General features: G+C 37.2%; 1 protein-coding gene across 5 annotated transcripts in view; it reads right to left on the reverse strand.

The window, feature by feature from the left end:
- The window catches only part of LOC136844945 (glucocorticoid-induced transcript 1 protein-like), a 226763-nt gene that overhangs the window by 81041 nt on the left and 126272 nt on the right, over nt 1–19450 (reverse strand). The window lies entirely within an intron of this gene.

A 19450-nucleotide genomic window follows, 5' to 3' on the forward strand; every position in this document is an offset into this window, starting at 1 on the left:
AGAGAGAGAGAGAGAGAGAGAGTGTGTGAAGCGATTTGAGTTTGGGGACGGCAAGAAAATGCGTCCCAGGAATGAAATTCTCTGAACGAATGCATGAACATGGACGTGACGCTGGGGCGTCCCAGCAGTGGTTGAATGTTGCGGAAATTTGCGTGAAAATTAGCAATACTTGGAAAGTACTACTACTACTGTTACTACTATTACTAGTAGTAGTAGTATTAGTAGTAGAAGCAGTAGTAGTAGTAACAGGGCTGCAGTCATAACAGCAGTATACTAATACAAATGAGCCAGGAAATAAACACTTATGAAATTATAAGTGGCACGGATGTTGTAAAAGACGAACAAAAAAACTATGAAACGAGGAGGAGGAGGAGGAGGAGGAGGAGGAGGAGGAGGAGGAGGAGGAGGAGGAGGAGGAGGAGGCAATAAAGCAAACCATAACGAAGTGCCATTGAAAGCGCAGAGCGAAAAACCAACACTGGAGGTGTGGGAGGTGGAGGCGGGGGCGGGGGTGGGGGACTGAGTCCCAGACCCCGGCATACAACTCACACGAGAGAGTGGCTGCGAGGGCGAGTGTCCTCCGAGTGCCACCCTAGTGGCACCCAAGCGCCAGGCCAGGGAAGGGAAGGGAAGGGCCGCGAAGCACCCAAATTCAACAATGTGTGGAGGCACTGAATAGCGGATTAGGTTCAAAGTCTGGTGGGCTGGGGCGTTGACGTTTCAATCAAGAGATTAAGGCTCTAATCCGCTGACAAGACGTCGCGAGTCGGGTCTTGGAAAAACAAACGCCGCAGGTGTAATCTCTGCATCCACGGCCTTGCCTCCAGTGCAGTAGACACTATAATAAATTGATATTGCATGCACTCACGCAACCACATACTACGCACGCCGATATATATATATATATATATATATATATATATATATATATATATATATATATATATATATAATTTAATATACATATATATAATTTAATATACATATATATAATATATATATATATATAAATATATATAATATATATATATATATATATATATATATATATATATATATATATATATATATATATATATATATATATATATTACATGAGAAAAAAATATGAACACAGTATATACGCATGCCGTGTGAATATTAATGAAACCGTATCCAGAACACACTCAGTTTGCTCACATAACTGCATAAACAAACAAACGCTTTAATTACTGATAAGTTTCCGAAAAAAAGGTGTAGCCTATACATACATAATATATATATATATATATATATATATATATATATATATATATATATATATATATATATATATATATAAAGGGAGTAGGGCGAGAGAGCCCCCACGGCGGAAGGGAGGAGTAATGAGCGCAATTCGCATGCAGCACACAGCATATAAGTAATGGCTGCTTATTACAATTTCTTCCCCAGAAAGCGACTCCTTATTGCAATACCCCTCGTCTCTGGTGCCGTCAAGCACACGTCACTGGCATGATAATGCCTCTATTTTAGACACACTCTCTCTCTCTCTCTCTCTTAATCTACCCCTTCTTTCTTTCTTCCCTCTTTCTGGACCTAAGATTCGTTTTTAGTTTTCTGAAAAGAAAACTATTGTGCCGGCTTTGCCTGTCCGTACGCACTTTTTTCCTGTCCGCCCACAGATCTTAAAAACTACTGAGCCTAGAGGGCTGCAAATTGCCATGTTGATGATCCATCCTCCAACCATCAAACATACCAAATTGCAGCCCTCTAGCCTCAGCAGTTTTTATTTCACATAAGGTTAAAGGTATTCGTAACCCTGCTTCTGGCAACGATATAGGACAAGCCACCACCGAGTCGTGGTTAGTTTCATGGGCTGCGGCTCATACAGCATTATACCGAGACCAGCAAAAGATTGATCTATTTTCGGTGGCCTTGATTATACGCTGTAGCGGCTGTACACAAAACTCGATTGCGCCGAAGAAACTTCGGCGCATTTTTTCTTCTTTTTATCTTATTCTGCTATTTCTTAATCCTAGTCTCATATCTGTATACGTTAAAAACAACGTCTCTCTCCGTCTCTCTCTCTATCTGCGTATCCAATCATCAGATACGTGTTTCTACTCTCTCTCTCTCTCTCTCTCTCTCTCTCTCTCTCTCTCTCTCTCTCTCTCTCTCTCTCTCTCTCCTGTTTTTACTCAAGGACTTCAGGACTACTAATGTTTATTTTGCGTTAGTTTACTAATATATTCAACACAAAATCAATGAGAGAGAGAGAGAAGAGAAGAGAGAGAGAGAGAGAGAGAGAGAGAGAGAGAGAGAGAATCGCCATGGTAAAATATGGTGAGGCTTATAGGAGTTATTTCCATCAAACCTCTCAATGAATGAGTCATTTCATATTGAAAAAAAAAAAGTTAATAAACCTTTGAGATTATATAACAACTGACCTCCAATTACTGTCTTTTCATGTTTGTGATTTACTCCAATACAGTGTATGGAGGTATGTATATGTCTATGTATGTATGTATGTATGTATGTATGTATGTGTATATATATATATACGTATACGTGCGTATATACAGTATACCGTGTATGTGCATATATATATACATATATATATATGTATATACATGTATATGTATATATATTATATACATATATACATACATAAATACACACATACATATATGTTGTAAATATAAATATAAAATTTCTAACCTAGAACCCCCTTTTTGTGTCTTTTTCAATCCCTAACTGAAGAGGTACATCGAAGGTTAAAATCAAGGGTATTTGAAAGATCGACGAATAAATGATTAAGAAGACCAATGAAGAACTGCAGAGACTTCTCACTGAAACGAAGATTGTTAGTCTGCTCTTCCAAAACGTCTAACATATGTTCTTTCTTCTCAACATCCTAACTCTGATAATACTATCCTACTACTTGCTCTTCAATTAAATCTAAATGAATTAACTCCTACTAACTTGGAATTTTTCGCAAAATTTATCAAAAATATTATCTGATAGAGATTTTAAAAACTCATGAGGTTATTCTCTACATTTGAATTCTTTTCCCAAAAGTCTAAAATTTAAAAGTTTTATATTTCACATTTTCCTGGCAAAATTATATTATATTCAGCTTTCATATAATATCCCGAAAATAAAATATACTCGTCATATTACATTTTAACGTCTTTGTACTTGATAAAATTTACGTCCTACACAATTGTCCGATATTTAAAATTCAAGTAAAATAATTGAGTTTATATATGATGCTTTCCAGCCTTTCAAGGTTTTCTCAAAAATAAGAACTAAAAACATCCCATTTCTGTAAAGATTCTATATGCTTATTACTACACAACCCAACCTCTTTTCTTTCTCCCTGCCCTCGAAAGACCTGGTTTTCTGAGGAAGCCCTTGCATTTTACCTCACCTACAGAGGCAACATTACCACTGCCAATGTAATGCTCGCTCGTGACATGAATACTGTATTTCCCATACGGGATGAGCGACTTCGCTTGGTAATTAAAGTACAGCGCCTGTTTACTCATTTATGTCTGCGCCGTGACGTCATTGTAGTACAGAAATAAACGGCATTATAATAAAGAAATGAAGTAATTATAGTATAGAAATAAAGGGTATTATAATATAGTAATGAAGTCATTATAGAATAGAAATAAAGGGTACTGTAATACAGCAATGAAGTTATTATAGTATAAAAACAAAGGGTATTGTAACATAGCAATGAAGTCATTGTAGTACAGAAAGAAAGGGTATTATAACATAGAAATGAAGTCATCATAGCTTAGGAATGAAGGATAATACAGAAATGAAAGGTTTAAAATATACTAAAAAACATCTGATATAATACTTAAGTGAAAACTTAGGCTATTCAACGAATATTTTTCCTCAAGTGTACATAGTGTGCGAGAGAGAGAGAGAGAGAGAGAGAGAGAGAGAGAGAGAGAGACGCAGCATATTTATTCTGAATTCCCGGGAAACTAACTTAAAGATGCGGACAAGGCTCCCTCATGGAAGGGTAAACCACGACATCTTCTCTGCTCCCAGTTTCCAGGTGTCGACAGAATACATCATCAGCATCTAACGTCTTAGGTCTCTCTCTCTCTCTCTCTCTCTCTCTCTCTCTCTCTCTCTCTCTCTCTCTCCTACCACATATATATATATATATATATATATATATATATATATATATATATATATATATATATATATATATATCCGTCTCTCTATTTCTCTCTAGTTCCTCTCTGCACGGGTGGGTACCGTTCTTGGCTAGCACTCTACTAGGACCGAGTTCGATTCTCCGACCGGTCAATGAAGAATTAGAGGAATTTATTTCTGGTGATAGAAGTTCATTCTCACTATAATATGGTTCGGATTCCAAAATAAGCTGTAGGTCCCGTTGCTAGGTAACCAACTGGTCCTTAGCCATGTAAAATAAACCTAATCCTTCGGGCCAGCCCTCTTTAGGAGAACTGTTAATCAGCTCAGTGGTCTGGTTAAACTAGGTACACTTTTCTCTTTCTCTCTCCCCAGAGAGCGCAAAAGGATTTCTTGAACCAACCCGATCAAAATATCCGCTGGTTATGAATTGTACAGAGACCTGGGCACAGCGGTGTCCCGACGGCCGAGGGAGAGGAAAGGGCAGGGTGAAAATCTTAAGGTCTTCGGATTTGGGGATGAGGCCGTCGAAGGTTACACGGCATCCCATGAAAGTATTCTCCCAGGCTTTCTTAGGAGATGAGGCCTCCTGCGCCAGGGGCCATCCATGGCCTTCACCCATCGCGGTCAGGGAGTGTGTCCTGTGAAAATTTGATACTTTCTTTATGGAAGGATTTTCGTGGAAGGGGCAAGCCAGGTATATACAGAGCATACGATCATTCCAAGGAAAAGACAAAAGCGTTTCATGAAAAGGAGTAGCTTATACCTTTTATGGGATAAAAACAAAAGGGAAACTAACTCTTAAGGCAATGAAAGCCCACCTCTTAAAGTATATATTGTTGAGATGAACAGTTTACGTGGTAAATATGTCTTCACAAACATGGAAATGATCAGAAATTAGGAGACACATACAAATGGTGGTAACCAGTTTAGTGTAGTTGAGATGGTTCGGCCATGTGGAGAGAGTCTGGTGGGAAAATGCGAGCGTGAATGAAGAAGTATATGTGCAGAGGGTTTGACGCACTGCTAAAGTGCATTTTTCTCTCAGTGCATGAAGCTGGTAACGTTGGCAACGTTGAGCAGAGGTTCATGGTTTATTTGAGACTCAGCTTAAAGAATGTAGTAATGATCTCTGGTTTTGTTTTTCTGGAACAACTGGATGTTTGTGAAACAGCTCTAATATATAATGCATATAATATATATATATATATATATATATATATATATATATATATATATATATATATATATATATATAAATGTATTATACATAAATATACAGTATATATATACATATATATGCATACATATGTATATATAAATGTATTTATACATAAATATATATATATATATATACATATATATATATGTGTGTATAAATATTACTACAAATATTAAAGCAAAGTAGCTTTATTAAACAGGATACACTCGTGTTTTGCAACAATCGCCACATACAAAAATATTATTTATATTTTAATAATAATAATAATAATAATAATAATAATAATAATAATAATAATAATAATAATAATAATAATAATAATAATAATAATAATAAGTACACAGCTTCGTTTTTATCATCTAGAATACTGTACTTAGTTAGAACTAACTCTCTCTCTCTCTCTCTCTCTCTCTCTCTCTCTCTCTCTCTCTCTCTCTCTCTCTCTCTCTCTCTCTCTCTCTCTCTCAGAGCTAAGAAACCATGAGATCAATAAGTGCTGGCGGGGATCCTTGTGGGGGGTTAACCTTGACTTTGAAATGGCTTGGCAATCAATGCCTCAGTGCCATGGCTCATGTACACTGAGATGGAGGCTATGGGCTATGTACTGGTCTCACTTAGAGCGCACAATGAACAACTGTACCCATACCCAAGTTCCAGACCTTGCTCATACCCTCGATGGAAACAGAAGGCGTTGTTCATCTTCAAAACTGTGACGCCATGATATCAGTACGGTACAACCCGCAGCAGTTAATATCATCTCTATTTCCCGCAGTGTTATTGCTGCTGTTAATTTGACTATTATCAAAATATATTGCTGCTGTTACTCTGACTATTATTTAAATATACACATGACAAAAATGGATATATCCTATGGGAAAAACCAGATAAAGAAGAGAAAATGATAAATGCATAAAAAACAAACGTTTCTGTCCATTTATAGATGAACTGAAAATAATCAAGAAAACTGGTGTCGTTTAGCATGGCACTGTAAAATAGCATTACACCCTCTGTTAGTCTTCTGCAACTAAGTATAAATAAGTACCAAGGTTATCCCAGAATATATATATATATATATATATATATATATATATATATATATATATATATATATATATATATATATATAATACAGATACATCCATATTACCATATAAAATAATATATACATATACATTATAATAGAGGGTATAGAGATATAGCATATATCGATGCCCTTACCATAAAATAATGTTGTTATACAAAAAGAATAAATACAGATATACAAGGAATAAATAGATATATACATATATATTCCTTTCTGTGAACGTAAGGCCTCAAAGCAAAATGCTTCGACGTCCCCCAATCCGGAATGGAAAATAAGAAGCTGAAGTAAAGAAAAGTAGTAAAGTAAAAGCGTGGTGTGAGCAGGGATGAGTCATAATGAAGTCTTTCTAGAGATAATGCAGTGACCGGGGAGTTTGTTAAAGTGAAAAAAAAAAAAGAAGTTCGGATTTGTCTCGTGAAACCTTCAGGTCCGCCCACAAACACATTACGGAACTGTCAACAGTCACAGAGATTTTCAAAACAAAATACATCAAAAATTGTGTGTGTGTGTGTGTGTTTTTTTTTTGGGGGTTTCAAGCCAAGTACTGGAGTACATTCTGGCCATTCAGTGCTTAAGACCGTAACAAATAACGGGGGTTGTTATGGAGTGGTTGGACAGCTAGAAATAGAGATCTAGAAAATAAAGATCTCTGGGATCTTAAGATACAGAGATCCAAAAAACAAAGATCTCTAGCATCTTGAGATACAGAGATCCAAAAAATAAAGATCTCTAAGGTCTTCGGACCTCACTGACCTTAAGATATAGCAATCCAAAAAATAAAGATCTCAAGGATCTTAAGATACAAAAAATAAAGATCAAGGAAAATAAAGATCTCGGGGATCCTCAGATACAGAGATCCAAAAATAAAGACTCTAGGATTTTAAGATATAGATCCAAAAAATAAAGACTTCTAGGATCTTAAGATACAGAGATCCAAAAAATAAAGATCTCAGGGATCTTAAGATACAGAGATCCAAAAAATAATGATCTCAGGGATCTTGAGATATAGAGATCCAAAAAATAAAGATCTCGGGGTTCGTAAGATATAGAGATCCAAAAAATAAAGATCTCGTGGATCTTAAGATATAGCGATACAAAAAATAAAGATCTCAGGGATCTTGAGATATAGAGATTCAAAATATAAAGATCTCGGGGATCTTAAGATACACAGATCCAAAAAATAAAGTTCTCAGGGATCTTGAGATATAGAGATCCAAAAAATAAAGATCTTGGGGATCTTAAGATATAGCGATCAAAAAGATCTCAGGGATCTTGATCAGATTCAAAAAATAAAGATCTCGGGGATCTTAAGATACACAGATCAAAAAATAAGACTCTCAGGATCTTGAGATAGAGATCCAAAAAATAAAGATCTTGGGGATCTTAAGATATAGAGATCCAGAAAATAAAGATCTCGGGGATCTTCAGATACAGAGATCCAAAAAATAAAGACTCTAGGATCTTAAGATATAGATCCAAAAAATAAAGATTTCTAGGATCTTAAAATGCAGAGATCCAAAAAATAAAGATCTCATGGATCTTAAGATATAGAGGTCTAGAAAATAAAGCTCTCTGGGATCTTAAGGTATAGAGATCCAGAAAATAAAGGACTTAAGGATCTTTAGATATAGAGAGCCATGAAATAAAGATTATCTCAGGGATCTTAAGATACAGAGATCCAGAAAATAAAGATCTCAGGGATCTTAAGATACAGAGATCCAAAAACAAAGATCTCAGGGATCTTAAAATACAGAGATCCAGAAAATAAAGATCTCATGGATCTTAAGACACAGAGATCCAGAAAATGAAGATCTCAGGGATCTTAAGACACAGAGATCCAGAAAATAAAGATCTCAGGGATCTTACGATACAGAGATCCAGAAAATAAAGACCTTAAGGATCTTAAGAAAAGAAGCGGAATGGGAGTTAAGTAAAAGGCTCAAAAGTGTATGCAGCTAGGGGCCGAAGGACGCTGTAAACACCCTTTAGTAATGCCTACAGTGCACCGCATGAGGTACGCTGACGGCAATAACCCCCTGAGAAAGCACACAGACTAATATTGTCAAGTTGTACCATACGTAATCAAATAACATCCACTAGTTTATTCACAGATGTTTTATATATATATATATATATATATATATATATATATATATATATATAGAGAGAGAGAGAGAGAGAGAGAGAGAGAGAGAGAGAGAGAGAGAGAGAGAGAGAGAGAGAGAGAGAGAGAGAGAGAGAGAGAGCCAGCCTTCTGAATGGTTTCAACCTACTGAGGTGAGGGTTACCTCGACGAGGTCTTCTCGTTTAACTACAGCCTACACTGAGGTCTAAAGTATTCTTTAAACTTTGGGATAAGAAATTTTGACGGAACAAACATTCCCTTCAGGCGTTTGCAGCTCTCTCTCTCTCTCTCTCTCTCTCTCTCTCTCTCTCTCTCTCTTCTTGTGTGTGTATGCATATACATACTTGGCTGCATCTGTGAAAAAAGTAGTGTTTGCATAATTCGTGGTAAGGAAACGCAACAATGTAAAAAGGTAAATTTACAAAATTCTTATTAAAACAAATGAATACAATCATTATTGTAAAGAATGATAAGAAAGTTACTTTTTCTAACTATGAGTGGAGAGCCTGCCCCCTTCTCTCCCCTCTCTCCCTCTCTCTCTCTCTCAAAAAAGGCATATCGTCTTTGAGGAAACTAGCCCTTATCTCCAGCCCGTTCGGTTCCAGAGACGAAAGCTGGTCCTTCCGTTTGCGAGCCGAGTCTCCACCTGATCTTGATATGAGTGACAGAGAGAAAGATCACCTTTCCTACACCTCCATCAACTTTCACATTTGCCAAGGGAGGAGCTCGCAACGACCGCAGATGACGTCCTGAAATATGGAAGGCAGACACACGTATAAACAGGCAAGAACCCCCCGACTACACGTGCCCGAGCACACGCACAACACGCTGCCCGTGAAAAATTCAGAGAGCGCTGCGCCGAGAGAACACGCCTAAAGATAAAAATATGGGCGATACGTCCGTTTTTTGTCATCCATGTCGCGATGAAATATTTCTGTCTATCACACACTCTCTCTCTCTCGCTCATTTGTCTCCCCCTAGCAAAAAAATGATGTGCGCTACGCGAGTTTATTCGCTCGTTATTCCTCTTTTGCCTGAATAATATACGATGACATTTTGAATTCGCGCCACGGGGGGAAAAGGATGAAGAGGTCCTATAAAAAGGCGTCAAATTTTATACTGCGCATCTCGATGTTATTCTTCCTGCTGTATAAATAATTGCCCGCGTGAAAAAGAGAATGATGGACGATAATCTTATTTAGAAATACGTCCCATTTTCACTGCCACAAGTTACCATTCACTAGTGCATATACTGCCCAATACACTTACGTTCTCCTTACGCTGCGGGTTACGCTGTGCAGATAACCCGTGCATACAGTATATTAAGGGCACTGATTCAATCCCCCCCCCCCCAACCCAAAACCCCTCCCTCCCTCCCCCAATGAAAGCAGTAAGTGCGAATGTGTATAAGCGTCTATATAAGCATAAGACGTATACATAATAAGCGAGCGAGCATGTCAGCCCGGGCGACTCAATAATGCCTGAGTCACAATCTGTACAAGGCAGCCTACAAGGCGGGGATCCCGATGCCCTTCCCTCTAGAAGACGGAGGTCCCCTCAGGGTTCAACCCCTAACCCCCAACCCCCAAAACCCCTCTTCGCTTGTACCGACTGCCTGCACGCGTTAATGCTCTATCATTTACGCATACTAGAATCCGGCAGGATGACAGACAGACAGACAGAGACGAACTGACGGACCACACGGGATGCAGGAAAGCAAAGGTGACTGACTGGGAGGTTTTAGGGAAAATGAAATAGATGGGTGTATGTAACTCAAAGGTTTTGGATTTTGTAATAAAAGGAGGTACTCGATCAGTTTGTAAAAAGTCGCGTTTTCTGCCTCGCTACCAAGAATCACTAACTAATAAACAATGAGTTTTCAAAGTTTTTTAGTCATAATTATATTCAGGTTCGATGTGCATAGCATAAGTATAAACGGTGAATATCTAAACACACACAATATATATACCTCATTCAAACTGGACGGTATCTAATGGAGTATTTATTCAGAAAAAGTTACCATCCAGTTTGAATGAGGTCCTTTTAGTAATTCTACTAATGCACAGAACAATTGTGTATGTGATAAAATATATATATATAATATATATATATATATATATATATATATATATATATATATATATATATAGTCCATACACATACAAGATACGTAAGAGACATGACAGAAGAGGAGCGCGGAGGTCCAGTGACAGCAACACCATCCGCTGCACCGGAGACATGACACAGATCCTGCTTCTATTATTACCAAGAGCCCGAGCGAACTTCCATGCTGTGAAGGGGCCCTTGTCTTACCCGAGCAGCCCACCTACTAACTGGCTGGAAGTTCCTCTGGATTGGGAAACACTCCGCTCAAGACTTCTTCAGGAATCTTGAGCAATTTATTTGCTAAAATTAATAAGTGCACGTTATGATCGCGGTTTTCCTTCTCTGCTGCCAAGATCTGCTGGGTCTCTTCCCCCCCTCCCCCATCTGTTTTCCCTTATGAATTTTCGTCATTTAAAAATTCTTAAAGAATAGATGGAATGGATATAGAATTTAGGCCAAAGACCAAGCGCTGGGACCTATGAGGTCGTTCAGCGCTGAAACGGAAATTGACAGTAAAACGTTTGAAAGGTGTAACAGGAGGAAAACTTCGCAGTTGCACTATGAATCAATTGTTAGGAGAGGGTGGAAAGTAAGATGGAAGAAAGAAAATATCAAAGGAGGTAGAGTAAAAGGAACGAAAAGGGTTGCAGCTAGGGGCCGAAGGCACGCGGCAACGAATCTTAAGCAATGTAAAGACGAGTATGTCAGAGAAATGTTATGCTTACTTTCAGTTTTCTAACGTACATCTTTTCTTTTAATGCTGAGTACTACAAAGGTTCAGAAAAGTGTGATGCGTTTGTTCTTTTAAAAGTTAAAGTAAACCTGATTTGTTTGTTCTTTTTGAAAGTTATAATATTTTTAAAAAGCGTGATGTATTTGTTCTTTTTAAAAGTTGAAATAGTTCAGAGAAGCATAATGTTTTTGTTCTTTTCAAAAGTTAAAACAGTTTGAAAAAGTGTGATGTATTTGTTGTTTGTGAAAAGCGTCATCCAGGTAACATTTGTACATAAACGGTATAGACATGAAAGACTCAAATCTTGACGTGAATATCCTAGGTGCTCTTTACATCAAGTACTCCGCTACAACACTTTGTATAGTTTTGAACTTGCCTTCAAACTTTATACCAATTTTTCAGGGAAGATTCAAATTTACATTGATTTTTAAGATCAAATGGTTTCAGCAGTGACAGTTTCATGGTTATGTACACAAACTCCCGCAGAATGACAAAAGGTCGGTCCCTGTATATAAATACATCAACAAAATATTCGCAAAAGGATCTATTTTAGTCATATCTGCCACTGGCTGAGTTAATGGTCTGTGATCATAGATTATTCACCCGTTCAACAGCTCACAAGGCAGCAAGGAGTATGCAAGTTCAAGAATAATAATATGTTCTACCAGAATCGATCTACATAGAGCGGTCTGCTCACCTGATAATCATACCACTTGTCAGAGCTTTCACAGTCAGCTCTAAGAGACTTTCAACAAATTAACAGTGACTGTCGATAGACTGGATTTTAACATACTTGTAAAATCCCCGAATAAGCAAGAACCTTGATTTTCAATCTTATAAACGTCAAGAAACCGTCTTTGAAATCAAATGGGAATCACGCCTTTGTAAAAAAAAAAAAAAAAAAAAAAAAAAAAAAAGCTTTTTGTCATTGGAATGACTTTCCCAGGTATGTAAGATCTGTTACATATTCTTATTTTTTGCTTATTATTTTCGTGACTTGGTACTGTGCAGTTTTTCAAATTTTGGATAACGACATCGCACGAGAGTCAGAACGTTATAAATAATCACAAAGAAGCAACATTAATGTTTTATCGTGAAGCTTCTCTTCACTCGACGTCCCAAGATTAATAATAATAATAATAATAATAATAATAATAATAATAATAATAATGAAGTAACTCTGCTCACTGCACAAAGAGACCAACAATATATATAAATACAGATAATATAGACTAGGATACAGAGTTTAGGCAAAAGGCCAAACGGAGGGACCTGTACGGTTATTCAGCGCTGAAATGGAAACTGACAGTAAGAAAAGTTTGAAAGGCGCACCTGGAGGCAAACCTCGCAGTTGCATTGTCAAACAATTGTTAGGAGAGGGTGGAAAGTCAGATGGAAGAAAGAGAATATGAACGGAGGTACAGCAAAAGGAATGAAAGGGGTTGATGCTAGAGGCCGAAAGGACGCTGCAAACATCCTTAAGTAATGCCTACATTGCGGCGCATGAGGCGCACTGACGGCACTTACCCCCCTACGGGTTAGATAATAATATCCATTTATTCCATCGACAGGGGGAGGGGGAAAGGGGAGGAGGGGGGGCTTCAATCCCTGCTCCCGTGTGCTTTCCGCATCAATAACTCGCTCAACATGGCATCAACGTGTCACTCCGGCACTGATTCATTCATAACGTACACACGAACACATACACACACACACCTACCTCACGCTACTAAATACGTCAACCGGTCACCCTCTCTCATGTTACGTTTGTAACGACGTTCTATTTATTAGGTCGGCTTTTGTCCAAATGATTTACTTATTGCTATTTGCATTAATTCACTGAAATTATTGATAACGTATTTAAATTTTTTGTTCTTTTTTACTCTGAGGAAGTATAAGAAAGGTCGTGCATTTTTGGATTGTTCCAGGATATAATAATAATAATAATAATAATAATAATAATAATAATAATAATAATAATAATAATAATAATAATAATGACAAGACTGCTGAATAGGTTAACATGTCCTTCAGTGTGTCCTTCGTCGCCTGGGATAACATGAATGAGGATAACATGAATAAAAGAAATGAAAAAAAGAATATGCAGACACTGTTCGGCTACTTGGCCAGCACTTCTATACAGCAATCCGAAATGTCAGAAACTGAATCTCAATTATGAGAAGATTTTTAGCAAATCTTAAACTTGAACTTCGCCAAAACTGATGTTGGAATGGAATGGAGTATACAATTTAGGCCACAGGGCAAGCACTGGGACCTGTGAGGTCATTCAGAGCTGAAACGGAAATTGAGAGTAGAAAGATTTGCAAGGTGTAACAGGGGTAAAATCTCGCAGTTGCACTATGAAACAAGTGTTGGGAGATGGTGGATAGCAAGATGGAAGAGAATATGAATGGAGGTACAGTAAAAGGAATGAAAGGGGTGACAGCTAATGGCCGAAGGGTAAATTGATGTTGTTGTCCTTACAGTGATAATGGTGGTACTTTTGTGACGCGGCAATACTACTATGATTATTCCCAAGGCATAAATTAACCCGCAACACAAGCTTCCACAAAAAAAGTTAAATATACCTTAGTTTAACCAGACCACTGAGCCGATTAACAGCTCTCCTAGGGATGACCCAAAGGATTAGACTTATTTTAAGTGGCTAAAAACCAATAGGTTGCCTAGCGACGGGACCTACAGCTTACTGTGGAATCCGAACCACATTATACCGGGAAACGAATTTCCATCACCAGAAACAAATTCCTCTACTTCTTCATTGGCCGGTCGGAGAATCAAATGCAGGCCCAGCAGAGTACTAGCCGAGTACGATATCGACCCCTCCAACGAGGAACTACAAACTTCCACAGAATATAATGAAGTAAGTAATGAAGAAGGTCATGGCAGGAAATAATTATTTATACGTGGTTCAACAAACATAAACAGACATAAACAAACATCAATGTGAGTCGGGGAATCTAAGAGCAGTAGAGTCGGGCGGCTCTCCCGAGTACAGCTGCATTAAGAGACAAGACTTTTCAACTCAGGAAAACATCGAGGAATGACAACTGACGAAACTGCTTTTTCTTGCAACCTGACGACCTTCTCTCGCTCTCCAAATGATCCCTGGCAACAGACTGGCCTTTAACTGACCTTTGGGGACAGTCCCTGGCCTTTGCAAGACATTTAGCAACGCCTCAGTGACTCCCGAAGCCAGTCACACAGCGCCGAGGTACAGCGTAGAAGCCGACGGGAGGACCAACCAACTTTTTGTTGCCCAGGCCAAATGGAGGCGTCAGGTGGAAGAATGGAAAAAACCTAACGCCATATTCTAGACCAAATCAAAAGGAAATAAGAACTTGGAAAGGGGAAAAATATAGGGTCAATAAAAAATTTTTGACAAAGGAGACATTTTCAGAGGAGAGATTGCACGCGTCCGGGAAAAGGGAAGCAAGAATAGAATTCCAAGGCCTTGCAACGGACTAAGAGAGTCCTAAATCGTGCCATCGGATGCTCCAAGATTTCCATGGAGTATATTTTCCAAGTTGTGGCCAGAGTTCGACGTAACTCTCGAAATATGCATTTAATTTCGATAAGAACCATTATAAGATTATAATAATAGCATTGCCTAGACTTGCGGGTAATACTATTACTAAAATACATGTGTATATATCTTTATGAATTACACAGGAACGGATGAAATTATACGACAATGAGAGATAAGGAATATTTTTTTCTTCTATCTGAGGAAGCTAATCGATATGCTCAACTTTACCCAGTTCGTGGACGATAAAATATTTTACGCCAAAATATTTAATTTCTATGAAAAATAAACACCAAAATAAATATTTTTGGCAGAGAATTGCTTAACAGAGAAAAGTCTTCATACTCAAGACGGAAAATTCCTAAAAAAAAAAAAAAAGAGACTACTTTTCAGAAATTAAAATAGATGATTTACTTCGAAATTATTTGATATAAATTATAGACAAAATGTAAGGTCTTTAAGTAAGACTTCTGGCAGTGAAATATTCAACCTTCACATAAGCATCTGTCCTTTTTCTATGCGAAATAATTTTTCACTGTTTATGTGTATATATTATATATATATATATATATATATATATATATATATATATATATATATATATATATATATATATATATATATATATATACATACAGATGCAACAGAAGAATTCCGTGGAAAGCGGAGTCGAATAAGGAATAGGTAGACCCGTACTTGAGGAAACATTCTTTATTGCGACTAGTTTCGAGGTTCTAACACACCCCATCATCAGGCATCTAAAATAACAAATAAATACAATGAAAAAAAAAAACACTCATTAAAATGAAATAAAATTAAACAGACCCGAAACTGGCACTTTGATTTATATTGGTAAATCAAAGCGCCAGTTTCGGGTCCGTGCCTTTGAACACCTAGGCCGATCAATTAGTACAAACAGGCCACTTAACAAACAAGCATTTAGTGCCATTCGTGAGCACTGCCATCAGCATGATCATCCTCTGAGTATAGATTCTTTTTCTATATTAGCCAGTCGTTCTAGTGATGTGGAGCTAACCACAATTGAAACATTATATACCATCAAAGAAAAACCATCACTCTGTAATAATGAACGGTCAGTTGAGTTGCTTTGTTTTTAATTCTGTCTATCTTCTGTAACTATCTTTGTATTTGCCTTGTATTCCTCTCTTGACTCTTGCTTTTATAGGTTAAACGGTTCTGTTCAATTTTAATTCTTGGTAGTTAGTTCTGATGTTTAATTTTATTTCATTTTAATGAGTGTTTTTTTTTTCTTTCATTGTATTTATTTGTTATTTTAGATGCCTGATGATGGGGTGTGTTAGAACCTCGAAACTAGTGCAATAAAGAATGTTTTCTCAAGTACTGGTCTACCTATTCCTATATATATATATATATATATATATATATATATATATATATATATATATATATATATATATATATATATATATATATATATATATATATATATATATATATATATATATATATATATATATATATATATATATATATATATATATATATATATATATATATATATATATATATATATATATATATATATATATATATATATATATACACGTCTGTTGTGTTTTATCAGTACACAAACAGCTTCAAAGACAGACTAAATTGTCCAAACACCGAGACCATTTCAAGACAAACTACACGGGAGAAATAAAATGCCAGAACGATTATCACACACACACACACACACACACACAAAAAAAAAAAAAAAAAAAAAAAAACAGAAAGAACAGCGGCCGGAACAAACCGATAATCAATAGGGCTGGAAAGGAAAGCGTGCAAAAGTGATCCGACCCCCCCCCCAACCCCCAACCGAAATCTATCAGAACCCACCTGAGAACGAAGAGAGTCAGTCAGTCAGTCAACTGATACCCTGATTCGAGGAAGGCCGGCCCTGATCCGAATTCCGAGAAGCGGCGAGAGAAGAGACGTGTTCATAACACGTCCCTCCGACGCGAACTTTAACATTCTCCCTCCGAGGCAAAACACTCCTGAATAGGAAATACGAACTGCGGAATCGCGGCTAAAATACACGCTGCTGGGGGAACCAAGACTGGCTGAAACGGGAGAACTGCAAGAGAGATGGATGGAGGCCGTAGATTCTAAGATGGAGAGTAGAGAAAGAGGTAAAGACTGAGAATAATGAAACTAATAAATATCAGGACTCGGGAAGCTAATAAAATATTATGATTCACAGATATTAATAATATATTAGGACTCACAGAAGCTAACAGAATATTAGGACTCAGAGAAACTAATAAAATATTAGGACTCACAAAAGCTAATAAAATATTAGGACTCGCAGAAGTTTATAAAATATTGGGACTCACAGAAACTAATAAAATATTAGGACTCTCAGAAGCTAATAGAATATCGGGACTCAGAGAAACTAATAAAATACTAGGACTCACAGAAGCTAATAAAATATTAGGACTCAGGGAAACTAATAAAATATTAGGACTCACAGAAGCTAATAAAATATTGGGACTTACAGAAACTAATAAAATATTAGGACTCACAGAAGCTAATAAAACACTGGGACTCAGAGAAACCAATACAATATTAGGACTCAGAGAAACTACTAAATTATTAGGACTCAGAGAAACTAATAAAATATTAGGACTCAAAGAAACTAATAAAATATTAGGACTAAGTAATGGATGCAAGACTGAATTCAGAGAAAGTTTAAAATGAGAAATTGGAAAACATGGGTAAGACTGCCACTAAAGAAGTAGAGACTGCCAATGATAAAATGAAGGTAAGACTGAGAGTGGAGAGAGAGACTGCAACTGATAAAATGAAAAGACTGAGACTGGAGACGGGGTTAAGACTGAAACTGGATAGAACCAATATGGAATTCGAGAAAGGAATGTAAGACTGAGACTAGAAAAAAAGATGGTATGACTGTGTCTGGCGAACTGAATGTAAGACTGAGGAAGTAGATCCGAACATATCAAGACTGGAAACATGGATGCAAGACTGCAATTGGAAAAATAAGATAAAATAAGAATTCATAAAACCAAGGTAGATTTGAGATTCCGAAAATAAATTTAAGAATAAGCCTGAAGAGTCGGGTAGTTGACTGAAACTCGGGAAGGGAAGGGTAAGATTCACACTGGAGAAGAGGCTAAAATGGGATTAAAGGCAAGAAGGTAAGATTAAGATTAGGAGAAGGTAGGTAAGATTTAGACTGGGGAAATGAGGTTTGGATTGAAACTAATAAAAAAAAAGAAAGAGACCTAGAGAAGCTTAATTGAGACTGAGAAACGAAAGTAAGACTGACATTGACGGCACAGAGATAAACAATGAATCTTGTATGACGATGCATATAATTTTTTCAAAGGCGAGATTCTGGGCATATGAGAATCCTTGGAGGGACGACGATAAGATATATAATGATAGTGAGACTGATTAATGAAGTCACGGCTCGGATGAGTGACAATGACGTGAGATAGTGAGAATGCCTTATGGAGGCGGGGCTCTGGGTGAAAGTGACGCGTGATGATGGTGAGATCCAACTATGAAGGCAAGGCTCTAGTTGACAGTGACGTGTGTGTGTGTGTGTGTGTGTGTGTGTGTGTGTGTGTGTGTGTGTGTGTGTGTGATGATGATGATGATGATGATGATGATGATGATGATGATGATGATGATGATGATGACTGACTTGACGAAATTTAGGTGGGTCTAGGAGTCACTTTCGTGATGATAGTGAGACTCACTTACAACAGCGAAAATGTAGGTGACAGTGACATGTGTGATGATGTTGCTATCAATTAACGAAAGTGAGGTTCTGGGTTGAAGTGAGATTTTCGAAATGAAAACAAAGCGTTTAAAACCTATCGTTAAACTTTGGGCAGATGAAACTTGGTATCCTACGAGAGAAAATGCGTTCCGGAAGGGCGAGTATAAGGAAGTGACCTTATTCTGAATGTTAGAGGTGACTTTTGGGCTGACGACAATGACACCTAAAAAATACAGAGATTTAGGTTATGAGCGTGACACCTGAGCAATATAAAAGTCACTTGTGATTCAAATAATAATTCTTGGTGATAGAAAATATTCTGAAGGACATGTTGACCTGTCACCCCTCCGATTCGATTTAGATTTAGAAAAAAAAAAACTCGGAAAGACAAAGATAACAGAACTTGAAATGACGCCCTACGAAACTGAATGAAGATGCACATACCTACTACTTTAAAAGAAAAGTCAGAGACTAAATGTCCTTACAGAGCTTTGAGGTTTTCACATTCTTTTGACGGACGATACAATAGGCCATGAAACCTTTCTGGGCTGGGTTAGGTTAAGCCTTTTAAAATTGGACTACATTCAGCCTTTCTGGGTTGGTTTACGTTACGCCTTTTAAACTAGGGCTACTTTCAGCCTTGCTGGATTGGTTTAGGGTAAGCCTTTTAAAACTGGGCTACATTTAACCTTTCTGGATTGGTTTA

Source organism: Macrobrachium rosenbergii, chromosome 13 (genome assembly GCF_040412425.1).
Source record: "Macrobrachium rosenbergii isolate ZJJX-2024 chromosome 13, ASM4041242v1, whole genome shotgun sequence".
In the NCBI taxonomy this organism is placed as follows: domain Eukaryota; kingdom Metazoa; phylum Arthropoda; class Malacostraca; order Decapoda; family Palaemonidae; genus Macrobrachium; species Macrobrachium rosenbergii.